Below are 25,409 nucleotides of genomic sequence, written 5' to 3' on the forward strand. Positions count from 1 at the left end.
TGCCAAGCACTTGAATTACAGAACAAACTCAACCAGGAGCTCTAGGAAGAAAGGCCTCTCTGACCCTCCAGGAGCTATCCAAGAATCCATCCCACATCCATAGGGATCTCCCTGGAACAGCACACAGGACAGAGAAGGGCAGCATGCCCTCATTGTCCTCCCTCCACCCTGCCTTCCCCTCTCTCCCTCCATTCCCCAGCCCCACTCCCTTGCTAGCTCACTGTGCTTCCAGGTTAAGCAGCCTATTCTCTTGCTACTCACTTCCAGATAGCAGCCTCTAAAGACGGGAGTGCAGGGAAAGACAAAACCTGAAATACCACTGGGTAAGAGGGCCGGCCCACCTGGGGAGACACTGAACAATGGCACTGGCCACTGTCCTGAGAGATTCCTGCAGGGAGTGACCCTTCCTGTAAAGGGCTTGGAGATACTTTCATGAAAAACCTTCAGATGAGGCATTTCTACTCCCTCTTGGGAACTCTTGGAGGAGGCCTCTGCCCCATTTCCACAATTCTCTGTAGTGGATGGGAGACGTCAATTGGTTCAATTTCCTTCAAGTGCTCTCTGTGCCCATCAGCCATAGTAGACCCTTGTCTATCAATATTAAAATATAAAGTGCCAGTAGGGAGGTGCAGTCAGCATCATCCTGGACACTGATAGGTAACTGCTGACCAAAAAAATCATACCCAATGCTGGAGTGGAACTCCCAGTAACTTCAGGGGAGGCTAAACTCTTCCTAAACTCTTTTAGGAAGAGAAGCTAGGAGAACAGGGACCAGAGAAAATTGGCTGGGGGCCAGAAGGCAAGGACATAAAAAGGCGAAAAAAAATAAAAGAAAGGGGATAGGAGTAAGTAGCTGAAAAAGGAAAGGGTGGACAGAGGGACAGACTGGAAGAGCACAGAGGAACAATGCCAGGGATGAAAAGAATATGAAACTGAGTAGAGACAGCAGAACAATGAACAGAACCACAGGGGAGAGGGAGCCAGAGAGGGACTGACATTGAGCAGCATAGAGTGTCAGAGGGAGGAAAAAGGGAGGGGTGAGAGAGGATTGAAAGGATGAAGTGTCAAGAAAGACAAAGGGAGTTGGGGAGGGAGGCAGGAGGCAAGAACACAGGGGCAGAGATTGGGACAGATCAGTACTGAAGTAACAGGGAGAAAGAGAGACAGTTAGATCAACAGCTCAACTTCAGGAAAAACATATTTATGTTCCATCTAAAACAACCAACCATCCAGAGAAGCCAGTCCCACATAGGTGTCAATTCTATTGGCGACAAAGGAGATATTGACAGTTTCTCCCACAAATACATTAAGTTGACTAAGGCCAGGAGTGGTAGAATGATGACAGGGCCATAAATCTACTTCATTCCATTTTGGGCTGTTTAAGTTTAACTGTTCGGTCCAATCCTGATTTTTAAAGATGGCTCAAGGGGGCCAAAATCAAGATGTGTGGAGTAAAAGCCTTAAAATCCACCCCTAAGACATAAGGCACTTGGATGAAGCTACCTCAGTAGCTAATGAGAGAAGTCTGAGGACACAGCTGCAGGCTCATCTAACGTTTGGTACAATGGATAAACTCGGTGCTGGAGGTGACATGGAGATGATTGGGACATGGGACAGAAACTGTGTCCAACCTGATTATCTTGTATCTAGCACAGTGCCTATTCAATGTTCAACCATAGTAAGCATTTATTAGCAATAATAATAATAATGGCATTTATTAAATGCTTACTATGTGCAAAGCATTGTTCTAAGCACTGATAATAATTTTGGTATTGGTTAAGCACTATGTGCAAAGCACTGTTCTAAGCGCTAGGGAGGATTCAAGGTGATCAGGTTGTCCCATGTGGGGCTCACAATCTTAATCCCCATTTTACAGATGAGGTAACTGAGGCACAGAGAAGTTAAGTGGCTTGCCCAAAGTCACACAGCTGACAAGTGGTGGAGCAGGGATTTGAACTCATGACCCCTAACTCCCAAGCCCATGCTCTTTCCACTGAGCCATGCTGCTTTAATAAATAACAGAGGAAAAAAAAGATGACATGAGTGCTGTCTGAAACCTATGACCTTAACCCTCAAGATTATCCTCTGCCTGATTTCCCTGGCCAGAAGTCTGTTGGCACAGATATGCCATTTCCTTGGCGGCTGCCATGAGCAGGCGAGTCTCCCTCTGATCCATTCATTCATTCAATCATATTTATTGAGCACTGGGTGCTGTGCAAAGCGCTCGCACTGTATTAAGGCTACCCTACCCCAGGTTTGGTGCCCTGAAGAGAGGAGACACCATCTTTCAACGGAGCTTATTAAGCAGCTCAGATGCCCCAGTGTGGGCGGAATCATTCTGAGATGGGTCAGAGACTCTAGTCAGAGACCCTTGGAGTCACCAGTGCCCTGGGGTCACATCACCAACAACAAATCCTGATTCACCTGCCACCCACCAGTCCTGAATGGGAGACAGCATGCACACCCACGGCCCCAGGCCTTTTTTCATGGTATTTGTTAAGAACTTACTATTTGCCAGACCCTGTGCTACAAGCTAATCAGGCTGGATACAGTCTATGACCCACATGGGACTCACAGTCTCAATTCCCATCTTACAGATGAGGTAACTGAGGCTCAGAGAAATTAGGTTACTTACCGAAGATCACAAAGCAGACAAGGCCTGTGCTCTACCCACTAGGTCACGCTGCTTCTCAAGGGTCTTTACAATTGAATTCCAGTTTGAGGTAACATTAATAATAATCATATTGGTATTTGTTCTGTGTTAAGTGTCGTGCATTGTATTAAGTGTTGGAGTAGATTCAAGATAGAGGGATAGTTCGGATACCATCCACAGGGGTCTCACAGTTTAAGTAGGGATGAGAACAAGTATTTAGTCCCCATTTTACACATGAAGAAGCTGAGGCACAGAAAAACTGAGTGACTTGCCCAAGGTCACACAGCACTTAAGTGGCAGAGCTGGTATTGGGACCCAAGTCCTCTAACTTCTAACCCTATTATCTATACCCTCCACTTAACCCAGACCATCATTTGGATCCTCCCTTGCCCCTCTATCCCTCCATTAATCTCACATTAACCCAAGAAGCAGCATGGGCTAGTGGAATGAGCACAAGCTTGGGAGTCACAGGACCTGGGTTCTAATCCCACTTTGCCACTTGTCAGCTGTGTGACCTTGAACAAGCCACTTAACTTCTCTGTGCCTCAGTTTTCCCATCTGTAGAATGGGGATCCGATACCGGTCCTTCTGCCAACTTAGATTTTCAGCCCCCTGTTGAACAGGGGATGGGTCTGACCTTATTAGCTTGCATCTACCCTAGCACTTAGAACAACGTTTGTCACATAGCAAGGGTTAAAAGAATATGATAAAAAGCAATTTACTTCAGCTCCCTCAAACTCATTCCCACCTGCTATAACTCTGCATGCTGTTCTTCTCAGAAACATTACAGGTCATTCTTCATCAATTCCCATACCCATTGCTCCCATCAGGGACTGTGTCTGACCTAATTAACTTGTACCTACACCAGTGCTTAAAACAGTGTTTAACACATAGTAAGTGCTTAATAAGTACCATTAAAAAACCCTTCTATTCCAGACCTTTATACCTTCCTCAAAGCTCCTTTTCTCCTACCTTCCCTCTATCTTGTCCCAGGTTACTTTACCAACAGTTTTATTGACAATGTTGAAACTATGAGTCTCTCTAGACTGTAAGCTCATAGTGGGCAGGGAATGTGTTTGTTTATTGTTATATTGTACTCTCCCAAGTGCTTAGTATAGTGCTTTGCACACAGTAAGCTCTCAATAAATATGACTGAATGAATGAATTAGCACCCCAAAATCACCCCTTCACCTCCTCAGCTCCCTTCAGACCTAGGTTCTAATTCCAGCTCCACCACTGATTTGCTGTGTGACCTTGGACAAATCACTTAACTTCCCTGGGCCTCAGTTTCCTCATCTGTAAAATGGGGACTAAACACCTATTAATAATAATAATAATAATAATGATATTTGTTAAGCATTTACTATGTGCCAAGCACTGTTCTAAGTGCTGGGATAGCTACAAGGTAATCAGGTCATCCCACATGGGGCTCACAGTCTTAATCCCCATTTTACAAATGAGGTAACTGAGACCTAGAGAAGTTGAGCAGCTTGCCCAAGGTCACAGAGCAGACAAATGGCAGAGCCAGGATTAGAACCCAAGTCTTCTGACTCCCAAACCATGCTCTGTCCACTAAGCCACGCTGCTTCTCTACCTGTTCTCCTTCCTACTTATACTGTGTGCCCTATGTGGGACAAGGACTGCATCTGACCTGATTATCTTGTATGTACCCCAGTGTTTAGTTCAGTGCTTGGCACATAGTAAGTGCTTGACAAATACCCCCACTTCCCCTCCTCCACCCTCTCCTCTGCCCTCTACAATCCCGCTTCCGACCCATCACTCCACTGAGATCACTCTCTCGTGAGTCACCAGTGAAGCCCTTCTTGGCAAATCTATTGGATTTTACTCTGTCTTATTCCTCCTGGATCTCTAGACAGCCTTCAACTCCTTTCTTCTGGAAACGTTTTTCAACTTGGGTTTTTCTGACACAGTCATCTCCTTGTTCTCTTACCTCTCTGGACAATTTTTCTCAGTCTCACTGACCATCTCTACCCGACAACCCTAGCTTTCCCCCAGCCATACAACATCTCTAATCAGGAAGGCTCCATGAAAGAGGTGGCATTTTTAGGAGAGCTTTCAAATAAGGCAAAGGGTTGAAAGAAAATAATAATAATAATAATAATAATAATGGCTTTTGTTAAGCACTTACTATATGTGAAGCACTGTTCTAAGTGCTGGGAGGGGATACAAGGTGACCAGATTGTCCCACGTGGGGCTCACAGTCTTAATCCCCATTTTACAGATTAGGTAACTGAGGCCCAGAGAAGTTAAGTGACTTGACCAAAGTCACACAGCTGACAATTGGCAGAGCTGGGATTTGAACCCCTGACCCCTAAATATCCTAATGACATTCTAAATATCAATGCACACCTTTCAGTTTTACATATAGAATTTTAAGTGCTTAGTTGATCTTGATGAAATGGAGTCTGCCTTTTACAAGCATTAACAATTTGTATCCTGAACATACTCATACTCCTCATACTCCTCGTGGCAATATGTGGTGGGAGCACGTCTGTGAATCTTTCCTTGAAATGACTGCATTTTGATGAACACTAAACTAGGTGAGTATTTTTGCATATGAATGGGGGTTGATTATCTAACTGCATTCCTTACTGTGCAGCACACGACTCCTAGATTTCCTGAGAGTTACAAAGTTGAAGCAACTACACTTATGTGGCTCCTTCAATAAAAAAAATTATGCTGCATTTATTATTAATGTTCAGCAATGAGAAATACCTTCATCTAAAATTCGAAATTCAGAGGACCTCTGGAGACCATTTTTCAGGGTAACCGGAGGCTTTCCAAGTTGCACGTTATTTCTCTGCCAGGGGAGAGAAAATCATAATGTTGAACGGAGAAAGTCTTTGTAATGTCTGGGAGAGGATTAGGGTAAGAAGAAGCGGCACAGGCCCCAGACGCTCAGGCCTCTCATTGGCCAGATACAGTGGGCAGCCCCAATCTCATGTCATAAACCTGGAGGACTATGGGGAAGCAGCATAGCTCAGTGAAAAAAGCACGGGCTTTGGAATCAGAGGTCATGGGTTCAAATCCCCGCTCCACTGCTTGTCAGCTGTGTGACTTTGGGCAAGTCACTTCACTTCTCTGTGCCTCAGTTACCTCATCTGTAAAATGGGGATTAAGATTGTGAGCCCCACATGGGACAACCTTGTATCCTCCCCAGCGCTTAGAACAGTGCTTTGCACATAGTAAGTGCTTAACAAATACCAAAATTATTATTATTATTATTATTATGGAGCACTTACTGTGTGCTAAGCATGGGAAAATACAATGCAACAGAGTTAGTAGACATAATCCCTGCCCTACAATCTAGTAGGGGAGATGGCTATTGAACTAAATCCTGGAGATCAGGATTCCGTCTGCCCAACTGACAGTTCTCTTATAATACAGCAGTAACTACTATCTGCCATCCAATCTGCCCTACAGCCAGAAGCAATGTACTGACCACCACAATATGATCAGACAGGTTTTTCAGGCTTCAGCTTCAAAGGTAGTTACCAGGGGATTATATAATTGCCCTTCTTATTTCATTCAATTGTATTTATTGAGCACTTACTCCGTCTAGAGCACTGAACTAATCACTTGGGAAAGTACAATACAGCAATAAAGAGAGACAATCTCTGCCCATAACGAGCTCACACAGGGGGATTAGAGCAGCCTGCCAAAGCTAAGCTTGATTGGGCCACAAGTCTAATGTCAAAACAAGTAGCACTATCAATTTCAACAGATTGTCTGAGCATCTACTGTGAACAAAGCACCATACTAAGCACTTAAGTACTAAGCACCTATTTCTGTGCAGAACACTATACTTAGTATCTACACTATCGGAGTCCTGTTCCGAGTACCTATTATGGGCATAGCACTGTACTAGAAATCTACTGTGTTCAATGCACCGTTTTAGGTCTTGTCTTATGCTGTCAAGTCATCTCCGACCCATAACCCCCCACCTCCATCTGCAATCACTCTGGTAGCATATCCATAGAGTTTTCTTGGTAAAAATATGGAAGTGATTTATCATTGCCTCCTTCCACACAGTAAACTTGGGTCTCTGCCCTTGACTCTCTCTCTCTCGTGCAGCTGCTGCTCAGAACAGGGGAGTCTTGACTTGTAGCACATTGCCTTCCCCTCGCTAGTCACTGGCCAAGCTAGGAATGGAATGGGTATGCCTCTGCTTGACTTTCATTCATTCATTCAATCGTATTTATTGAGTGCTTACTGTGTGCAGAGCACTGTACTAAGTGCTTGGGAAGTACAACCCTCCCATAGTCGAGACTGGTAGGGTACTGGAAACTCTCCAGGTGCGACCCTGAGAGGGTACTGTTTTAACGACTTTGTGATATACCAAAGTAAAATATGGAATCTCTGCCCTCAAGAAGCTTACAATCTAATTGAGACACTTTCACCTATCCCATCACAGTTGACAATACCACTATCCTCCTCATCTCTGAAGCTCACAACCTTGGCATTATCCTTGACTCCTCCCTCTCATTTGACTTCCATATTCAGTCTGCCCCCAGATGCTAGGTTCCTGTGCCACATTTCCAGAATCTGCCCTTCCTGACAATCCAAACAGCCAACGTGCTGGTCCAGGCACATATATCCTAACTTGATTATGGCATCAGTCACCTCACTTACCTCCCTCCCTCTAGACTGTGAGCTCGTTGTGGGAAGGGATTGTCACTCTTTATTGCTGCATTGTACTTTCCCAAGCATTTAGTACAGTGCTCTGCACACAAGAAGTGTTCAATAAATATGATTGAATGAATGAATGCCTCCAGTTTGACTCCAGTCTCTCCCTTCTCCAGTTCATACTTCACTCTGCCTGGAATATTCTTCTAAACTGACATTTGCACACATCTCCCTATACCACAGAAACCTCCAGTGATTACTCATTCCTCTCTGCATCAGTCAATCAATTAGTGGTATTTACTGGGCACTTATTATGTGCAGAGCACTGTACTAAGTGCTAAGGAAGTACAAGTACAGAATTAACAGACACCTTCCCTGCCCATAACAAGCAGCAAGCAGAAATTCCTGACTACTGGTTTTAAGGCACTCAATCAGGTCTCTCTCTCCCACCTACTCACTTTCTTGTCTCACTACACTCCAGCTTACCCTCTTCCTTCTTTTCAAGCCAGCTAACTCACTGTGCCTCATTCCCACCTGATGCTGTGCTCCCATTCCACTGTCTGGAACAACTCCCCACAAATCTGACAGATTGTTTTTTTCCATCTTCAAAAACTCTCTGAAATCACATCTCCTCCAAGGGACCTTAACTTCAAGTCTACCCTTGTTATATCCTCCTCCCCAGTCTCCCATTACATACCATATTACTTAAGCACAAACTCATACATAGGAGATATTTCTATATGGAGAGAGATATGCATCCCTATATAGATTTCGTCTTCCTCCTGTTTGTAATTTATTTTAGTGTTTGTCTCCCCTGCTAGACTAGAAGCTCCTTGAGGGCAGGGGTCCTCAACTAATCAACTAATCTACAGTTTTCTCCCAAGTAAATTAGTATTTTATATATATCTATATATATAGATATATATAGATATATATCTATAAAGTGGTCCTTTGAAACCAAAGACAACACTGATAATGCAGTTTTCTTTTACAAGTGCATGTATCACTGAAAGGGCCAACGTGAGATCACAGTTCCAGCCACACTGGAAAGGTTGTCCCTTTTTGTGTTGTGTTATTGTGTGTTGTTGTGTTGTTGTTGTTGTTGTTGTTGTTGTTGTTGTTTGTTGTTGTTGAGAAGCAGCGTGGCTCAGTGGAACAAGCACAGGCTTCGGAGTCAGAGGTCATGGGTTGAAATCCCAGCTCTGCCAATTCATTCATTCATTCATTCAATCATATTTATTGAGCACTTACTGTATGCAGAGCACTGTACTAAGCACTTGGGAAGTACAAGTTGGCAACATATAGAGACGGTCCCTACCCAACAGCGGGCTCAGAGTCTAGAATCCAATTGTCAGCTGTGTGACTTTGGGCAAGTCACTTAACTTCTCTGGGCCTCAGTTCCATCATCTGTAAAATGGGGATTAATGTGAGCCCCCCATGGGACAACCTGATCACCTTGTAAACTCCCCAGTGCTTAGAACAGTGCTTGGCACATAGTAAGCGCTTAATAAATGCCATTATTATTATTATTACTTAATGTTTGTAGTGCCTGTAGCTATTTTCTCCTTTGCCTCCTTATCCCTCTTTCCATGCAAAGCTTTTGTTCAAAGTATACTCCAGTGTTCTGCACAGAGTAGACCCTCAATAAATACTATTGATTGACTGACTGATTAGGAGACCTAGATGGAGTCACATATGCCTTAAGCCTATAATTAACTAAACTGTAAGGGAGATTACTGGACGTAATCTTCCAAATGGTGATGACCAGAGAGTGGAGATGACCACACAGCATCGATACGTGAAGCTTGATGGATGGGAGAGAGCAGGCCGGTGGAATCTAGTCATGCCCACTGCGCAGCAACTTCTGCAACCTGCTCACCTGACAGTAAGCCGCTCTGCAGCAGCAGGGGGAAGTGAGGGTTCTGAACTTCATGCCCTCAACAATCCATGAAAAGAAAGTTTCTGCGGAAACAAAAAAGAATCTTGGCTTCAAGGAACTCGCTGTGTCCGGATAGATCCATCAGCTTGCTTCACGACCTAAATCTTTAATTTCATTTGCTGCTCTTTTTCGCCTGACCCCAGCAGTATTCCATAAATATTTAGGCAGCTTCCACCCAGCTTGCTTTCCAGTTTGGAATACTAATGTCCACTGAGGGGACGAATGGCAAGGGAGCCGGCGGAGCAGAACTGGGCTACGGCACCAGATATGTCACCCTCCTCCTGGCACCTGTCATGTTGACTAGAATTAAAACCGTCGTCCCGGGGACCCCGGGAACCGGTGAGTGCCTTAATGAGGCGAGATGCGGGATGAGGGAAATGGCGGCTATCACCACCTCAGTCTACATTAATGCCGTAACAAACAGCAAAATCCATAGTGGTAGGAAAGCCTTAAGCTGAAGGGAAGGGGCAAAACTGAGACCGCCATGCAATCAGATCGACTTTCTCATAAAGAAATCAAAGGCCCGTCAGTCTGCTTAGAGACAGCCGGATTAACCATGTCTTTCAAGTGCCCTTTGATAGTTCTGCCACTGGGGCCCATGGACACACTTAGTCTGAATCCTGGAATTTGGCCCTGGTGCAAACACCCCAATTCCAAGTCGACTTCAAAGAGGTGGGGAGGAGGGGGGTTTACCAGTGATGCTTTGGGCACAAAGCCAGATGTGTGGTGGGGCTGAGGCTCCTCCAGGTCATCCTCCAGGAGACAAACCAGCTTAAAGAGAAGCAAGGCAGCTCCGCATGGCTTGGGCCACAGAGGGAGTAGACATCCTCGATCACCTTGGAGCAGGCTCGAGGGAATGGAGCTGCACTCTCCCCCCAGCACCCACACCCGATGGTCAGACCTTTGAGCTGTTTTCTCACAGTCTTCCCCATCTCTCAACTAAAGACAGAGCAGCAGCTCCACACTGAGGCATAGCTCACACTGCCTCCTGGCAGATTGGCTGTATCGCCGGCCTATTGGTGGCTGGGTTGGAGCCTACAGGCACATTCTGCTGCCTGCCTCTGACCTCATTTCCTCTCCCTCCCATCTCTCCCCTTGACAGTTTAGAATGTGCCCTCAACACCCTGGACCCATTCCAGTGAAGGGCTCCAATTGACCAGATCCTGAGGTCTTTTCTCTAATCCATTGATTGCATTTATTGACTACTAACTGCATGCACAGCACTGTACTGAGCACTTGGGAAAGTACAATACCGATCTTCATTCTTTCAGTCTTCTCGCTTTGAAAAGCCCTCTGCCCTTTGCTTCAACTCGCTCTCTGGTTCTCCTCAACACTCTCAAGCTGATCCTTTCCCTGCCTCCTCTACTCCAGGACCTTCTGCTCTTCTGAAGCCTTACCATCATGTCTTGGGAATCCCATGCAGTCTCACTCTCATGGGCTTCCAGCTCCATCCTATCCCTCCCAGAACAGCCAGAACTGGCTTCCTTAAACACCAATTCTTATCATATCGTGCCTGTAATGACCCTAAAATCAAAAACAAAATCATTGCCCTGGGCTTTATGATTATAGTATTTGTTAAGCGCTTAGTATGTGCCAGGCACAGTGCTAAGTGCTGGAGTAAATATAAGGTAATCGAGTTGAACACAGTTCTTGTCCCACGTGGGGCTCACAACGCTTAATCTCCATTTTACAGATGAGGTAAGAGTCACAGAGAAGGTAAGTGATTTGTCCAAAGGGACACAGCGGACTAGTGAAGCAGCGTGGCTCAGTGAAAAGAGCCCAGGCTTTGGAGTCAGTGGTCATGGGTTCAAATCCCGGCTCCGCCACTTGTCAGCTGTGTGAATTTGGGCAAGTCACTTCACTTCTCTGGGCTTCAGTTATCTCATCTGTAAAATGGGGATTGACTGTGAGCCCCCTGTGGGACCACCTGATTATCTTGTAAGCTCCCCAGCACTTCGAACAGTGCTTTGCAAATAGTAAGCACTTAATAAATGTTATTATTATTATTGGCAGAGTCCAGATTAGAATCTATGTTCCTCCTTACTCCCAGATCCATAATCTTTCTACTAGGCCATGCTGCTTCTCTGCACTGAACAATCCTTCCCCTGCTCTATGTGTCCGCACCCACGCCATACACATGCTCACACTCTCTGCTTCAGCCAAGATAATATACTTTAAAAAAAAGGGTATTTGTTAAATTCTTACTATGTGTCAGGCACTATACTAAGCATGGGATAGATATAAGTTAATCAGGTTGGACACAGTCCCTGCCCCACCTGGGGCTCACAGTCTTATTCCCCATTTTACAGATTAGGGAACAGGGAAATTAAGTGACTTGCCCAAGGTGAGAAGCAGTGTGGCTCAGTGGAAAGAGCCCGGGCTTGGGAGTCAGAGGTCATGGGTTCTAATCCCGGCTCTGCCACTTGTCAGCTGTGTGACTTTGGGCAAGTCACTTAACTTCTCTGGGCCTCAGATCCCTCATCTGTAAAATGGCGATGAAGACTGTGAGCCACACGTGGGACAACCTGATTACCTTGTATCCCCCTCAGTGCTCAGAACAGTGCTCAGCACATAGTAAGCGCTTAACAGATGCCATCATTATTATTATTATTATTACACAGCAGATGTGATAGGGCAGGGATTAGAACTCAAGCCCTCTGACTTCCATGCCTGTACATATTTATCACTCTATTTATTTATTTTACTTGTACATATCTATTCTATTTATTTTATTTTGTTAGTATGTTTGGTTTTGTTGCCTGTCTCCCCCTTCTAGACTGTGAGCCCACTGTTGGGTAGGGACCGCCTCTATATGTTGCCAACTTGTACTTCCCAAGCGCTTAGTACAGTGCTCTGCACACAGTAAGAGCTCAATAAATACGATTGATTGATTGATTGATTGATTGATTGCTCTTTCCACTAGGCCACGCTGTTTCCGCTGACCAGCACTTGCCCCTAAGTCTTCTCTCCCCAGACCCAGGGGAGAGTGTGCCATTCTTACTGTTATTGCTATTGCCCTGTCTGGTATCTTCCATCAATTCACACCCCACTGTGTTTATTAACCTCAGGAGGTGGAGAGGGGCACCCCCTCCACAGAACTCACCAGGATTAACCCAATCTGTTTGAGCCTCCCAGACACAACAGTGTCACCACCACTTGTGTTCCAGGGAAAACTGTGTACAGACCCCCTCCAGGGAGCTTCTGCTTCTCTGCCTTTTTTGTCTGATATTTCATTCCATGCTTATCTACCAGCACATTGAGACTGTTATTCCTGCCCCCAATATTGTATTCTAAGACCCTTGAGGACTGGGCCAGGTCTTATTTTTCCTGTGATTCATTCATTCATTCAATTGTATTTATTGAGCACTTACTGTGTGCAGAGCACTGTACTAAGCGCTTGGGAAGTACAAGTTGGCAACATATAGAGACGGTCCCTACCCAACAGTGGGTTCACAGTCTAGTTCACAGTCAGTTTCTAGCCCATTGCTGGATAACTAGAGTAAGAATCTTTGTGAAATGTTGGAACATTCCAGGCAGGGCAATAGCAATAACGTACTGGGGAGTGGGGAGTACTGGTTAGCCAAACATTCCTGTTAACTTAAAGTTACCTACCTAACAAAGGCCCCGGCAGGGGCAGCATATAGATCATATAGAAGGCAAGATAGAGTTACATAATTATGACTAATGCTCCTACCAAATGCTTTTGTGCCAGGAAAAGGCCTTAGTCCTGAGAGAAATTGACCAAATGCCTTCCCTTTAGGATTCAAGGAGAGTTTATACAAACACCCAGGGCCAGAGAACCATCAAATTGATGATCTCATAGCCTCACTACATACTCTGGGCGGGGAGGGAGAGGAAATCATTACTTCCCCATTTTATGGATGGGGACTTTGAGGGACGTAGAGGGTATAATTTCCTGGGGACCTAGAATCCAGGTTTCCTGATGTCTGGCCCTAAGTGCTCTTTCCTTTAGATGTACTTTATTCTCCCAAGCCCTTAGTACAGTGCTCTGCACACAGTAAGTGCTCAATAAATGCCATTGATTAATTGATTGATTGATTGGTTCTAGACAATTAGCAATTAGTTGTGTCTAACAACTCTGCTGTACTGTTCTCTCTCAAGGAGAAGCAACATGGCTCAGTGGAAAGAGCACGAGCTCTGGAGTCAGAGGTCATGGGTTCAAGTCCCAGCTCTGCCACTTGTCAGCTGTATGCCTTTGGGCAAGTCACTTAACTTCTCTGTGCCTCAGTTACCTCATCTGTAAAATGGGGATTAAGACTGTGAGCCCCACGTGGGACAACCTGTCCACCTTGTAACCTCCCCAGTGCTTAGAACAGTGCTTTGTCCATAGTAAGCTCTTAAAAAATACTATTAAAAAAAGGACTTAGTATAGTGCTCTGCATACAATAAGCACTCAATAAATACCATTGATTGATTGATTGATTGATCCCGCAATCCTCAGGTTTTGTGGGAAGGTCCCCTCTGCCATTAGTGATTGGAAAACTGGAAGACATGACACCAGTGCAAAAAGACTTGAATAGCAGAGAAGGTCATGACCCCAGCCCACACTCTCTCCTATGACACTCCGGATTCTGTACGTTTAAACAGAGCTTTCAAACATCATTTTTTTAAATTTCATTTAATTTACTTTGTGACATGGTTCGTATTACCTAGTCGTCATCGGTTCCCTCTCCTTGGCAACAGCCACAGCTTGGTTTCTTGCGGAGGAGATATGCACCCAGTAAAATCATTGATGTACTGTAATGTGGAGTCACTAAGCGATTTTAATGCTATTACATAAATGGATTAGGTAATTATCACTGCTTGAAAACAATGTCCTTGCAGAGTTATGGGAAATGATACACCTTCTTCAAACAAATTTTTGCAAGGTATGGGGGGAAGGAGTCTCTGCAGAGAGAAGATTCTGCTATATATTCAAATAGCCCTGGTGGTAGTAAGGCACTCAATATGAGGAACACTATGAATGGGAATAACTGGGAAAAAAACATTCTGGACAAGAGGAGGATTGCGAATCTCTTTGGGTCGGAATTTCATAGTGAGACTCCAAAAATATAGGTGGATGCCTTGGACCCAGAGATCGGAAACTGAGTTGATAACAATACTTAGAGACTTCAATTATCCTCCCTGAGGGAAGTTGAATACTTTCCCAAGAGAAGAAGTGGAAGTGAGATTTCTGCCCAGAGTAAACAGTTATTTTGTGAAACAGCTGGTCCCAGAACCCATACAGATAGATAAAAACTGGAAATTCCTGCTGTGAAGTGGACAGGATCTGATGCAGGAGGTTTTACGTGGGAGAGCCACCCTACAATAGTGATCACAATCCCTTGAATTTTAATAAATCTTAATTATTATAATCAAGGCTTCAACAATTTGTATAGGGTTGTTGACTTGCCACACTAAACAGCAGTGTAATCACTTGTGAAGGCATAGTAGTGTCTTCTACTACGTGGGTCTGTGCCTGACTTGATTATCTTAAATCTATGCCAGTGCTAAGCACAGTGAGTGCATAACAAATACAATAGTTATTATTATTATTATTGTTATCTTTATTGTCCATAGGCCTCACCCTTAACCTTGAATAGCTGTCTCACAATGCTAACTGGAGGTCAGCTGGGAAAGCAGTGTGGCGTAGTAACACAGGCCCAGGAGTCAGAAGGTCATGGGTTCTAATTCTGCCTCCTCCACTCATCTGCTGTGTGACCTGGGCTTGCCTCAGATACCTCATCTATAAAATGGGAATGAAGACTGTGAGCCCGATTTGGGACAGGGACAGTGTCCAACCCAATTTGCTTGAATCCACCCTTGAGCTTAGTACAGTGCCCGGCACATAGTAAGCACTTTAATACTACAATTATTATTATTATTATCGGGTGAAAGAGGGTGCGTTGCAGGGATGGTAATTGACTCAGCACAAACCATCAACACTACTGGAATATAACTCAAGTGTAAGCCCTGCCGATTGTGGGATTCCCTTTTTTCACCCTTAAAAAAAGTCCTCATCAAGTACACAACTCACAATATTCATTCATTCAATTGCATGTATTGAGCACTTACTGTGTGCAGAGCACTGTACTAAGCACTTGGAAAGTACAATTTGGCAACAAATAGGAACAATCCCTATCCAACAGGCTCACAGTCTAGAAGTGGGGAGACAGACAACAAAACGAAACAAAGCCAGTGGACAAGTATCATCTTTGTATCACTGATGAGGCAGCAATGAAGTGCCTGAATAAGCCTATTTAGGTGCACACTTCATCCTGAATGGAGGAGAGACTAGAAAAAGTGCCCTAAACATTGTCCATCTCACCAACCCCAAAACTGGCCCCCCAGTATTTTGCAATAATGTGAAAATGCAATGAAACCTGGGCTTTTTCAAGATAACATGGCAGTGAGTTTTTTGGAGGCCTCTGCAGCATACCGTCCTGCCCAGCAAACAGTTAACTGTAGTTATTGAGCACCTACTGTGTGCAGAGCACTGTACAAAGTGCTTGGGAGTATATAATGGAATCAGGAGACAGTATCCCTGCACTCAGGGAGCTTACACTCTAGGGAGGACATAAACACTAAAATAAATTGAAAGTAGGAGGCAGTAATAGAATATAAAGATATATACGTAAGTGATTCGGAGTGAGGGGAGTGTGAATACCCCAGGATTTGGGTGACATGAAATGTTAGAGGGTGTGGTATACAAGGTGGATAGAGAGGAGAGTAATTAGGGAAAACCACCAAGAGATGTGATTTCAGAAGACTGGCAAAAGACTCCCAAGAGGCTGGTCTGAAAAGAGCAAAAAAACACATTTTATGGTATTTTATTAAGCCTTTACTACATGCCAGGCACTGTGCTAAGCATTGGAGTAGATAAAGTTAACCGGTTTGGGTACAGTCCATGTCCTACATGGCTCACAGTCCTAATCTATATTTAACAGATGAGTTAACTAGGGCACAGAGATGTGAAGTGATTTGCCCAAGGTCATGCAACAGAGAAGAGGCAGAGCCAAGATTAAAACCCAGGTCCTCTGACTCTCAGGCGTGTGCTTTTTTCACTAGGTCATGCTGTTTCTCAATTATGGGACAATCCCATTAGTTCAGGAAGGAACTCACCTAAATGGAAGGGAGTCAGAGAAAAGGGGCTATTGTGCTTTCACGGACGAAGTGAGCAAGAAGGCAAATGATTTTCTTAAGGACCCTCACACCCTTGGGCAGATCCTCCCGGGCAAAAGTGTCATCTTTGAACTGAAGGACAAAGCTGTAGCTCGACATGTACACAATGTGGAAGAGTGTGTCCGCAAGCATGGATCTTTTCAGACACACACACAGACACACACATGTGAATAAACACAATATTGTCACTGGGGCATCATCTCCAAACCTGAAGGACTGGGAGATGTGAATCAAACTCGCTCCCTATAGGATACTTCTGGGAGAGAAGCTGGAATTCCTGGAAGCTCACAGTGGGCTCAACTTTCCTTTCATTTGGGCTAAGCCACTCCTGAGGGTCATCATCCACAATGGCATTCATTGAGCGCTTTCTGTGTCACCAAGCATTGTACTCTGCGCTTGGGAGAGTACAAAACAACAGAGTTGGTAGACAAGTTCCCTGCCCACAGTGAGCGTACAGTGTAGATGCACTCCCAATTAGCACAATTGGCACAGTTGGCATAATCTTGTTTTGAAGATCACGACAAACACTGACTTTGGGTTTCTAAAATACTTGACTGAATTAAGTGTTAATGGGAAAGGATTCCTTAGATGCAAAGTATCTGGTGCCATTCCCCTGAACAGCTTAAAGCTCTTTTGCCCATCTTCCCACCAACTTAACTCTCCTGTGCCTCAGATTCCTCATCTGTAAAATGGAGGTTCAAAGCCTGTTCTCCTTCCTGCTTATACTGTGAGCCCCATGTAGTACAGGAAGGAATCATGTCTGATCTGATTATCTTGAAGCATCCCAGACAGTCAATCATATTTATTGAGTACTTGCTGTGTGCAGTGCACTGTGCTAAGCACTTGGTAGAGGACAACATAACAATGTAACAGACATGCTCCCTGACCACAATGAACTTACAGGACTGTAAGCTAACCCCAGCAGTTATAACAGTGCATGATACATAGCAAGTACAAAACAAGTATCACAATTACAATTATTATTATTATCATTATTATTGAGATCTCAGGGCAAATGGATACAGGACCCCATCCACTCAACCACTGCTCCATCCATAACTTCCAGACTAAGACTGTGAGCTCACTGTGGGGAAGGAATGTGCCTACCAACTCTATTGTGTTGTACTCTCCCAAGTTATTAGTACAGTGGTCTGCACACAGTAATTGCTCAATAAATATCATTGATTGATTGAGTGATTAGCAGTAAATATGGATGCAGGCCCTTCTACCTTTAGAATGTCCAATAGAGATGTCATAACTCAAAAGTCAGCTTCCAGAGACTTGCCTGTCCTGGTAACATTATATTTTCCTCCAGAGGAGAGCCGATTCAAATCTCTAGCTTAAATTCCAGGCTTCTGTTGCCAAGCTTTTTGCCTTTTGGGGGAATCTATTAATTACTGCAATATCCAGAAAGCTTTCACTTTTCCATCAGTGAGTAACTGGGATGAAGCTGTAGCCACATTATAATTGATTAATAATGAGCTTTCAGGTATAGGTTCTTCACCGCCAACCCTCTGGGATGAACTCGGTCTTAGCGAGCAAGGATGCATGAACATGAGGAGATCTGGCACGCTGTGTGCTGCCTGCCATGGGTGCCAGGAGGGACTGTGGAGAGAGTAGACCAGAGGGCCTCAGAGCCATACACAGAAAGGCTGGACCTAACACTCAGCTTCCCTCTCTGGAGGCCCCTTGATGGTGCTGCTTAGAATTTCCCCTTGTCCCCTCCCCTCTACAGCCTTCTTTTCATGTTCTAGCTCTCACTGTGGTCGAAAGCAGAAGAAATCAGAAATCTGAAAGGCGTAACTTATTCCATGATTCTGTTCTCCTTCCTGATTTTCTCCTTCCACTAGACTGTAAGCTCCCTGAGCGCAGGGAGCATGCTCACTCTCCAATGACTTCTTCCCCACTGCCTTCAAACATGCCCCATACTAAAAAAAACCCTCCCTTGACCCCACAACTTCCTCCAGGTATCGCCCCATCTCCCTCCTACCTTTCCTTTCCCCTGGAGCGAGACATCTACACTCACTGCCTCAAATTCCTCTCCTCCAACTCTCTCCTGGCCCCCCTCCAAGCTGGCTTCCGCCTCCTCCAATCCATTGAAACTGCCCTCTCAAAGGTCTCCAGTGACCTCCTTCTTGCCAAATCCAATGGCTCCTACTCCCTCCTAATCCTCCTTGACCTCTCAGCTGCCTTTGACACTTTTCACCATCCCCTTCTCCTTAACACATTATGCAACTTTGGCTTCACAGACTCTGTCCTCTCCTGGTTCTCCTCTTTTCTCTCTAGCCATTCATTCTCAGTCTCTTTTGCGGGCTCCTCCTCCCCTTCCCATCCCCTATCTGTAGGGGTCCCTCAAGGTTCAGATCTTGGTTCCCTCTATTCTCCATCTACACTCATTACCTTGGAGAATCCATTTGTTCCCACGGCTTCAACTATCATCTCTATGCGGATGGTACCCAAATCTATATCTCCTTCTCTGTTCTCTCACCTGCCCTCTGGACTCACATCTCCTCCTGCCTCCAGGACATCTCTACTTGTCCCACCACTTAAAACTCAATATGTCTAATCCTTATCTTCCCTTCCAACCCTGTCCTCTCCCTAACTGTCCCATTACTGTGGATGGCACAACCATCCTTCCAGTCTCACAAGCCAGCAACCTGGGTGTTACCCTTGACTCTGCTCTCTCATTCACTCCACATACCCAATCCATCACCAAATTTTGCTAGTCTCACCTTCCCAACATTGCCAAGATCCACCCTCTCCTCTCCATCCAAACCACTAGCATGTTAGTATAATCACTCAGTCTATCCCGACTGGATTACTGCTTCAGCCTCCTTTCTGGTCTCCCAACCTCCTGCCTCTCCCCACTTCGGTCCATACTTCACTCTGCTGCCTGGATCTTTCTATAGAAATGTTCTGGGGATGTCACCCCCCCCCGGCCCCCCGCCTCAAAAATATTAAGTGGTTGCCTATCAACCTCCGTATCAAACAAAAACTCATTATTGGCTTCAAAGCTCTCCGTCACCTTGCCCCTTCTTACGTCATCTCCCTTCTCTCCTTCTACATCCCAGCCCGCACACTCTGCTCCTCTGGTGCTAACCATCTCACTGTGCCTTGATCTCACCTGTTCTGCCTTCGACTCCAGCCCACGTCCTACCTCTAGCCTGGAATGCCCTCCCTCCTCAAATTCGCAGATCACTCTTCCCCCACTTCAAAGCCCTACTGAAGGCTCACCTCCTACAAGAGGCCTTCCCAGAATAAGCCCTCCTTTTCCTCAGCTCCTCCTTCCTTCCATGTCACCTCAACTTGCTCTCTTTACCCTTCCCTCTGCCCCCGCCCCACAACACTAATGTATATATGCATATATTTATACAATCTATAATTCTATTATTTGTATTGATCCCTGTTAACTTGTTTTGATTTCTGTCTCCCCCCTTCTAGACTGTAAGCCCAGTGTGGGCAGAGATTGTCTCTATTGCTGAATTGTACTTTCCAAGTGCTTAGTAGAGTGCTCTGCACATCGTAAGCACTCAATGAATATGATTAAATGAATGAATGTCTAACAACTCTATTGGACTGTACTCTCCCAAGTGATTTGTACTCTCTCAAGTGATTAGTACACTGCTCTGTTTTCAGTAAGCACCCAATAAATGCCACTGATTGATTGTTAACCTCCTCACTGTGCCTCGTTCTTGCCTGTCCTGCCGTCGACCCCTGGCCCATGTCCTAGCTCTGGCCTGAAATGCCCTCCCTCCTCACAACCTCCAAACTAGCACACTTCCCCCCTTCAAAGCCCTACTGAAAGCTCACCTCCTCCAGAGGCCTTCCCAGACAGAGCCCTCCTTTTCCTCTTCTCCTCCTCCCCTCCCCATCACCCCGACTTCCTCCCTCTGCTCTTCCCTCCTCCCTGCCCCACAGCACTTTTGTATATATGTACATATTTATTATCCTATTTATTTAATTAATTATATGTACATATATATAATTCTATTTATTTATATTGATACTATTGATGCCTGTCTACTTGTTTTGTTTTGTTGTCTGTCTACCCCTTTCTAGAATGTGAGCCCATTGTTGGATAGGAATTGTCTATATTTGTTGCCAATTTGTACTTTCCAAATGCTTAGTACAGTGCTCTGCACATAGTAAGTGCTCAATAAATGCGAATGAATGAATGAATGAATGATGTTCATCACTGTCCCTGCCTGCCCAGCCAACTTGCTCTGACCTGTTTCCACTTAAGGAGAGAATGATGACTCTCTTGGAGGGCAAGAATCTTGGAAAGTCATCCAGTCAATCCCCCTGCCCCCAAGCAAGACTGAATTTAAGCTACTATTCTAGTTTCAATAATTTTAGAGAAGCAAACTTCAAGCTCTCTCAAGTTCCCACTCTGTAGAACTTGGCCACCTGGTGAGGAGGAGAGGAGGCACAGGAAATATTAATGGAGAAGCTGCAAGAGCTTCCATGAGCTGGGACTATCCGGTTCTCCTTTAGGGCAGGAAATAAGGGACCTAAAGGCCAGACAGAGAGAGTGGCAGAGAATGAAGCTGCTGTAGTTTTACAATCCAGGTCGGTATAAACAACAAGCAGGGAAAATCTAGAGGTTTGCCTACTAGGAACCTGGAAAAACTTGTAAGGTTCCTTGCTTGGGAAGCAGCTCAGTTTAGTGGACACAGCCTAAGCCTGTGAGTCAGAGGACCTAGAGTCTAATCCCTGCTCTGTCACTTGTCTACTGTGTGACCTTGGACAAGTCACTTCACTTTTCCATACCTCAGTTCCCTTACCAAAAAAATGAGAATTCAATACTTGTGCTCTCTCTTACTTAGACTGTGAGTCCCCTGTGGGATCTGAATATGTTGTATCTATGCCAGCGCTAAGTACAGTGCTTGGCACAGAGTAAGCCCTTAACAAACACCATCCTTATTAAGTGAAAAAGCCCATACAAGTTTGACTCCCACAAGGAGATGGAGAGTTAAAAAAAGTGCCCATAGCACCAAATTCCTGAGGCAGGTGAGAACCAGCAGGAAAGGAATTGATTTCTAGGAGCCATGATGATTTACATGTTCTGCTCCAGACTGCTTCAACAGATATAGATTCAATTGGGGAACTTTTCTGAACAAAAGGCCATATTTTGTGCAGCTTGAAATCTGCTGTGACATCTGGCTATTTTGCTGAACGAGACAATATTGCCCCGATCTGGTCAAACATTCGTCATAAATCTCACCCGGCCCTGTGTCCTCAATCTAGGCCCCTCAACTAAAAGTGGGGCAGAGAGGACATGTGAAGAACTCTGCCAACTTTTAGAAACTGGGCCTGGAGCCCAGCTCTGCCCACTCTCCCCTCTTTGTAAGACCGATGGCCCACTCCCGCCCATAATTCCACTGTGCCTCATTTCAGGAGATGATTTTCAGGAGACCGAGACAGGACAGTGCTTGGATCCTCTCAGAGATGTAAATTATGTGGTTTGAACTAATGAGCTATGTATGTATCTTTCATCCCCTAATTAACTGTGGTTTAATGAATGCCACAATCAATCGCCACTGAAATAGCCTTAGAGCGCTGGTGATTTTTCTTCTCCATTTCAGGTAAATATTTAAATACCCCAAATTAGAGGGAGTAGCAGGGCCCAAAATTGGAAGCATGGTTCACTCCGCTGTAATTAGGCCCCTGTCTCCTTGATTCACTGTGTTCATTTTTAACAACCTCCTCCAGAGGTGGGGTCGAGGGGAAAGCCAGGGTAGGGGGCTCAGACCCAGGGACCGGCTGAGCGCACTCCTATAGAGCAGCACATCCTCCTCGGGCAGGGGGCTCCCACCTCCTGCTGATTCCTCCTAGCTATCCCACAAAAAGGAGTCCCTTCGACCCTGAGTCTTCCATGTCGGCGGGAGAATCCTATGCTCCCAAACCAGTGAGTCCGGGGATGGATGGGGCTCAGAATGTTGTCAGGACTGACCTTCCTGGAACAATTCCAGTCCCTCTTTGAGATCAGGTACCCGATTTTAATCCTAGGGTCTTGGCGATCATGGATTTGATATACTCTAGACTCTAAGCTCATTGTGGGCAGGGAATGTGTCTACCAACTCTTTTATACTGTAAGAATAATAATGGTATTTGTTAAGCTCTTACTCTGTGCCAGGCACTGTGCTAAGCTCTGGGGTGGACACAAGCAAATCGAGTTGGACACAGTCCCTGTTCCCCATGGGACTCACAGTCTCAATCTCCATTTTCCAGATGAGGTAACTGAGGCCCAGAGAAGTGAAGTGACTTGCCCAAGCTCACACAGCAGACAAGTGGCAGAGCAGAGATTAGAACTCATGATCTTTATTCCCAGGCCCTTGCTCTATCCACTACGCCACGCTGCTTCTCCCAAGTGATTAGAACAGTGCTCTGCCCTCAGTGAGTGCTCAACAAATATGACTGATTGGTTGACTCTCTTGGGGCTCCACACTAATGCACACCAAGATTACCCCTTAGGACTGTATCTGAGCTGCGTATCTTATATGTATTCCCGATCTAATTTCAGTACTTGGCACAAAGTAAGCACTTTGTAACTACCACAATTACCAATAATTAGCTGCCACTATCCTATCCTGTGTACAGGAAGCCATAGGAGGGATTTGGGATTCAACTGACCAGTCCCAGTCCTAGTCTCAGCAGAGCAGCTGCTGGGGCTTGAAGGGAATACTCATTGCACACAGGTGACTCAGCCGTTCACTCTGGTTGTGAACCAACAACTAGTGTTTACTGGATTAAAGATTTTAGCTGCCTTTGCAACCATTAAGTAGGTCCAGGAACAAATGCCAATCTCTAAATGCTTGGGAGAATACAACAGAGTTGGTAGACATGCTCCCTGCCTATAATGAGCTTATAATGAATTAGAATAGCATAATTATCATCATCACCATCATAACCATCATCTCACCTTAAAATTGTGATTTTTTTTTCCCAAAGTACTTTGACAACAATAATCTAAATGGGTCCACCAAACATTCCTGCTAGGTAGGAAGGGGCTGATATTATTGTTCCCATTTACAAGATGGAGACACTACGGCACAGATCATACAACACACAAGGAAAAGAGCTCAGACGAGAACCCAGGTATCCTGATGCTCCTGGAGATGCCAGGCTAGGGGCCCTGGACTCCTTTCACTTCTGGGTTAATCCAACCCCGAGGTCATCACCACAGGTAGCCATGGATTAGCTTCTAGAAGATCTGGCCAGAGAGTACAAAAAGCCATAAGGTGGAAAGTTTAGGAAATACCCACTCCGTCAGAAGTATTCTCAGGTTTCTGGGAATTCTGGGTGACCAGCACAGCCATGGTGGGTGGGGGTGAGAGGATGTTGGGGCTGGAACCTTCTCTGGTTCAGTAACAATTCTTCTGTAGAAAAGGCAATGGGCCCCATAGGGTGGGGAAAAGAAGGTAAAGGGAGGCAGCATGGTCTAGTGGGAAATCTACAATCCTGAGATTAATGTGACCCGTGTTCTAGTCCCACCTCTGCCACTTTCCAGCTGAGTGAACCTAAGCAAGTCACTGAACTTCTCTGCCTTAGTCTCCACATCTGTAAAATGGCACTAAAATGTCTGTTCTCTTTCCTCTCAGATTGTGAGCCTTCCGTGGGTCAGGAACTGGGTCCCATCTGATAGAGAAGCAGTGTGGCTCAGTGGAAAGAGCACGGGCTTTGGAGTCAAAGGTCATGGGTTAAAATCCCAGCTCCGCCAATTGTCAGCTGTGTGACTTTGGGCAAGTCACTTAACTTCTCTGTGCCTCAGTTACCTCATCTGTAAAATGTGGTTGAAGACTGTGAGCCCCCCGTGGGACAACCTGATCACCTTTTAACCTCCCCAGCGCTTAGAACAGCGCTTTGTACATAGTATATGCTTAATAAATGCCATCATGATTATTATCTGATAACCGTAAGAGGGCTTGGCATATACCAAGCACTTAATAAGTATTATAACTTTTTACTGTAATTATTATTATGAGACCTGGGCTCTAGTCCTGCCTCTGATACTGGCCTTCTAGGTGCCTCAGTTTCCTCATCTGTGAAATGTGGATAATACCCCTTATCTCTCCTACCTTCACAGGGATGTTACATGGACAAAAGGAGATCATTACTGTGAAACCCTCTAGGGAGAGGAGAGTCTTCTACAAGTCCCAGGAAGCATAGAGGAAGAGAAGTCTCAAGGAAGGAAGGAGGGCTGGAATGATCAGAATCACCTTCAATATTTCCAGCAAGGCTGGGCAGTAGGTTATTCTCACTTCTCAGAGCCTAAGAGGCCCAGAACAGAATAGGGATCATGTTCTTCCAATCTATAGGTTCAAACCACACATCAGCCCAATTTGAAATCTTTCCAGTCGGAAAGCCCAGTCAGGAGCGTGTATGGGGAGGAGAAGCTTGCCCCTTCCCAGTCCATGGGTCAGAATACAAAGAAGAGCTGAGGACCTTTCTTTGCTTGGGATTTGCTGTGAGTGGGTAACAGTTTTTCCGAATGCTGCTCCTTCTGCCCATTCTGCCCTTCCATTGTTTTGCAACATAAAGAAATTTTCAATCCTAGAAGGTTACCAGTCACAGAAAATGCTGTCAACCCAGCTAAAATATGCCCCCACTTTACACTGGCATTTGCTGAGCCACTTTTCTTCCTTATTAAATTCCTTTATAATATCACTACAACCTGCTCTGCTCATCAGTGGCTCCCATTTTTCATGCCTTCCACAAAGGGGAACAAACATATCCAATAAAGCCAGCTTACAGACTAGACAAGTTTCCTAATTAAGCCTTTATCCTCCATTTGTCTGCTTCAGATAATGCCACTCCTGCACATTGAATGGCTTCCTGTTTGGGGATTGGGGGCAAGTTACTGCCCAAGTCCTGTATCTTTGGATGAAGAGTCTATGACCTGTGTTGGCTAGAAAAGTCCTCTAGACTGCAAAATCATTGTGGGCAGGGATTGCTTCTTCCAACTCTATTTACTGTACTCTCCCAAGT

At 45.1% G+C, this 25,409-nt stretch overlaps 1 protein-coding gene across 3 annotated transcripts in view; it reads right to left on the bottom strand.

The window, feature by feature from the left end:
- Positions 1–25,409, bottom strand: part of GRID1 (glutamate ionotropic receptor delta type subunit 1) — an 876,503-nt gene that overhangs the window by 645,888 nt on the left and 205,206 nt on the right. The window lies entirely within an intron of this gene.

Source organism: Tachyglossus aculeatus, chromosome 3 (assembly GCF_015852505.1).
Source record: "Tachyglossus aculeatus isolate mTacAcu1 chromosome 3, mTacAcu1.pri, whole genome shotgun sequence".
NCBI classification, from domain to species: domain Eukaryota; kingdom Metazoa; phylum Chordata; class Mammalia; order Monotremata; family Tachyglossidae; genus Tachyglossus; species Tachyglossus aculeatus.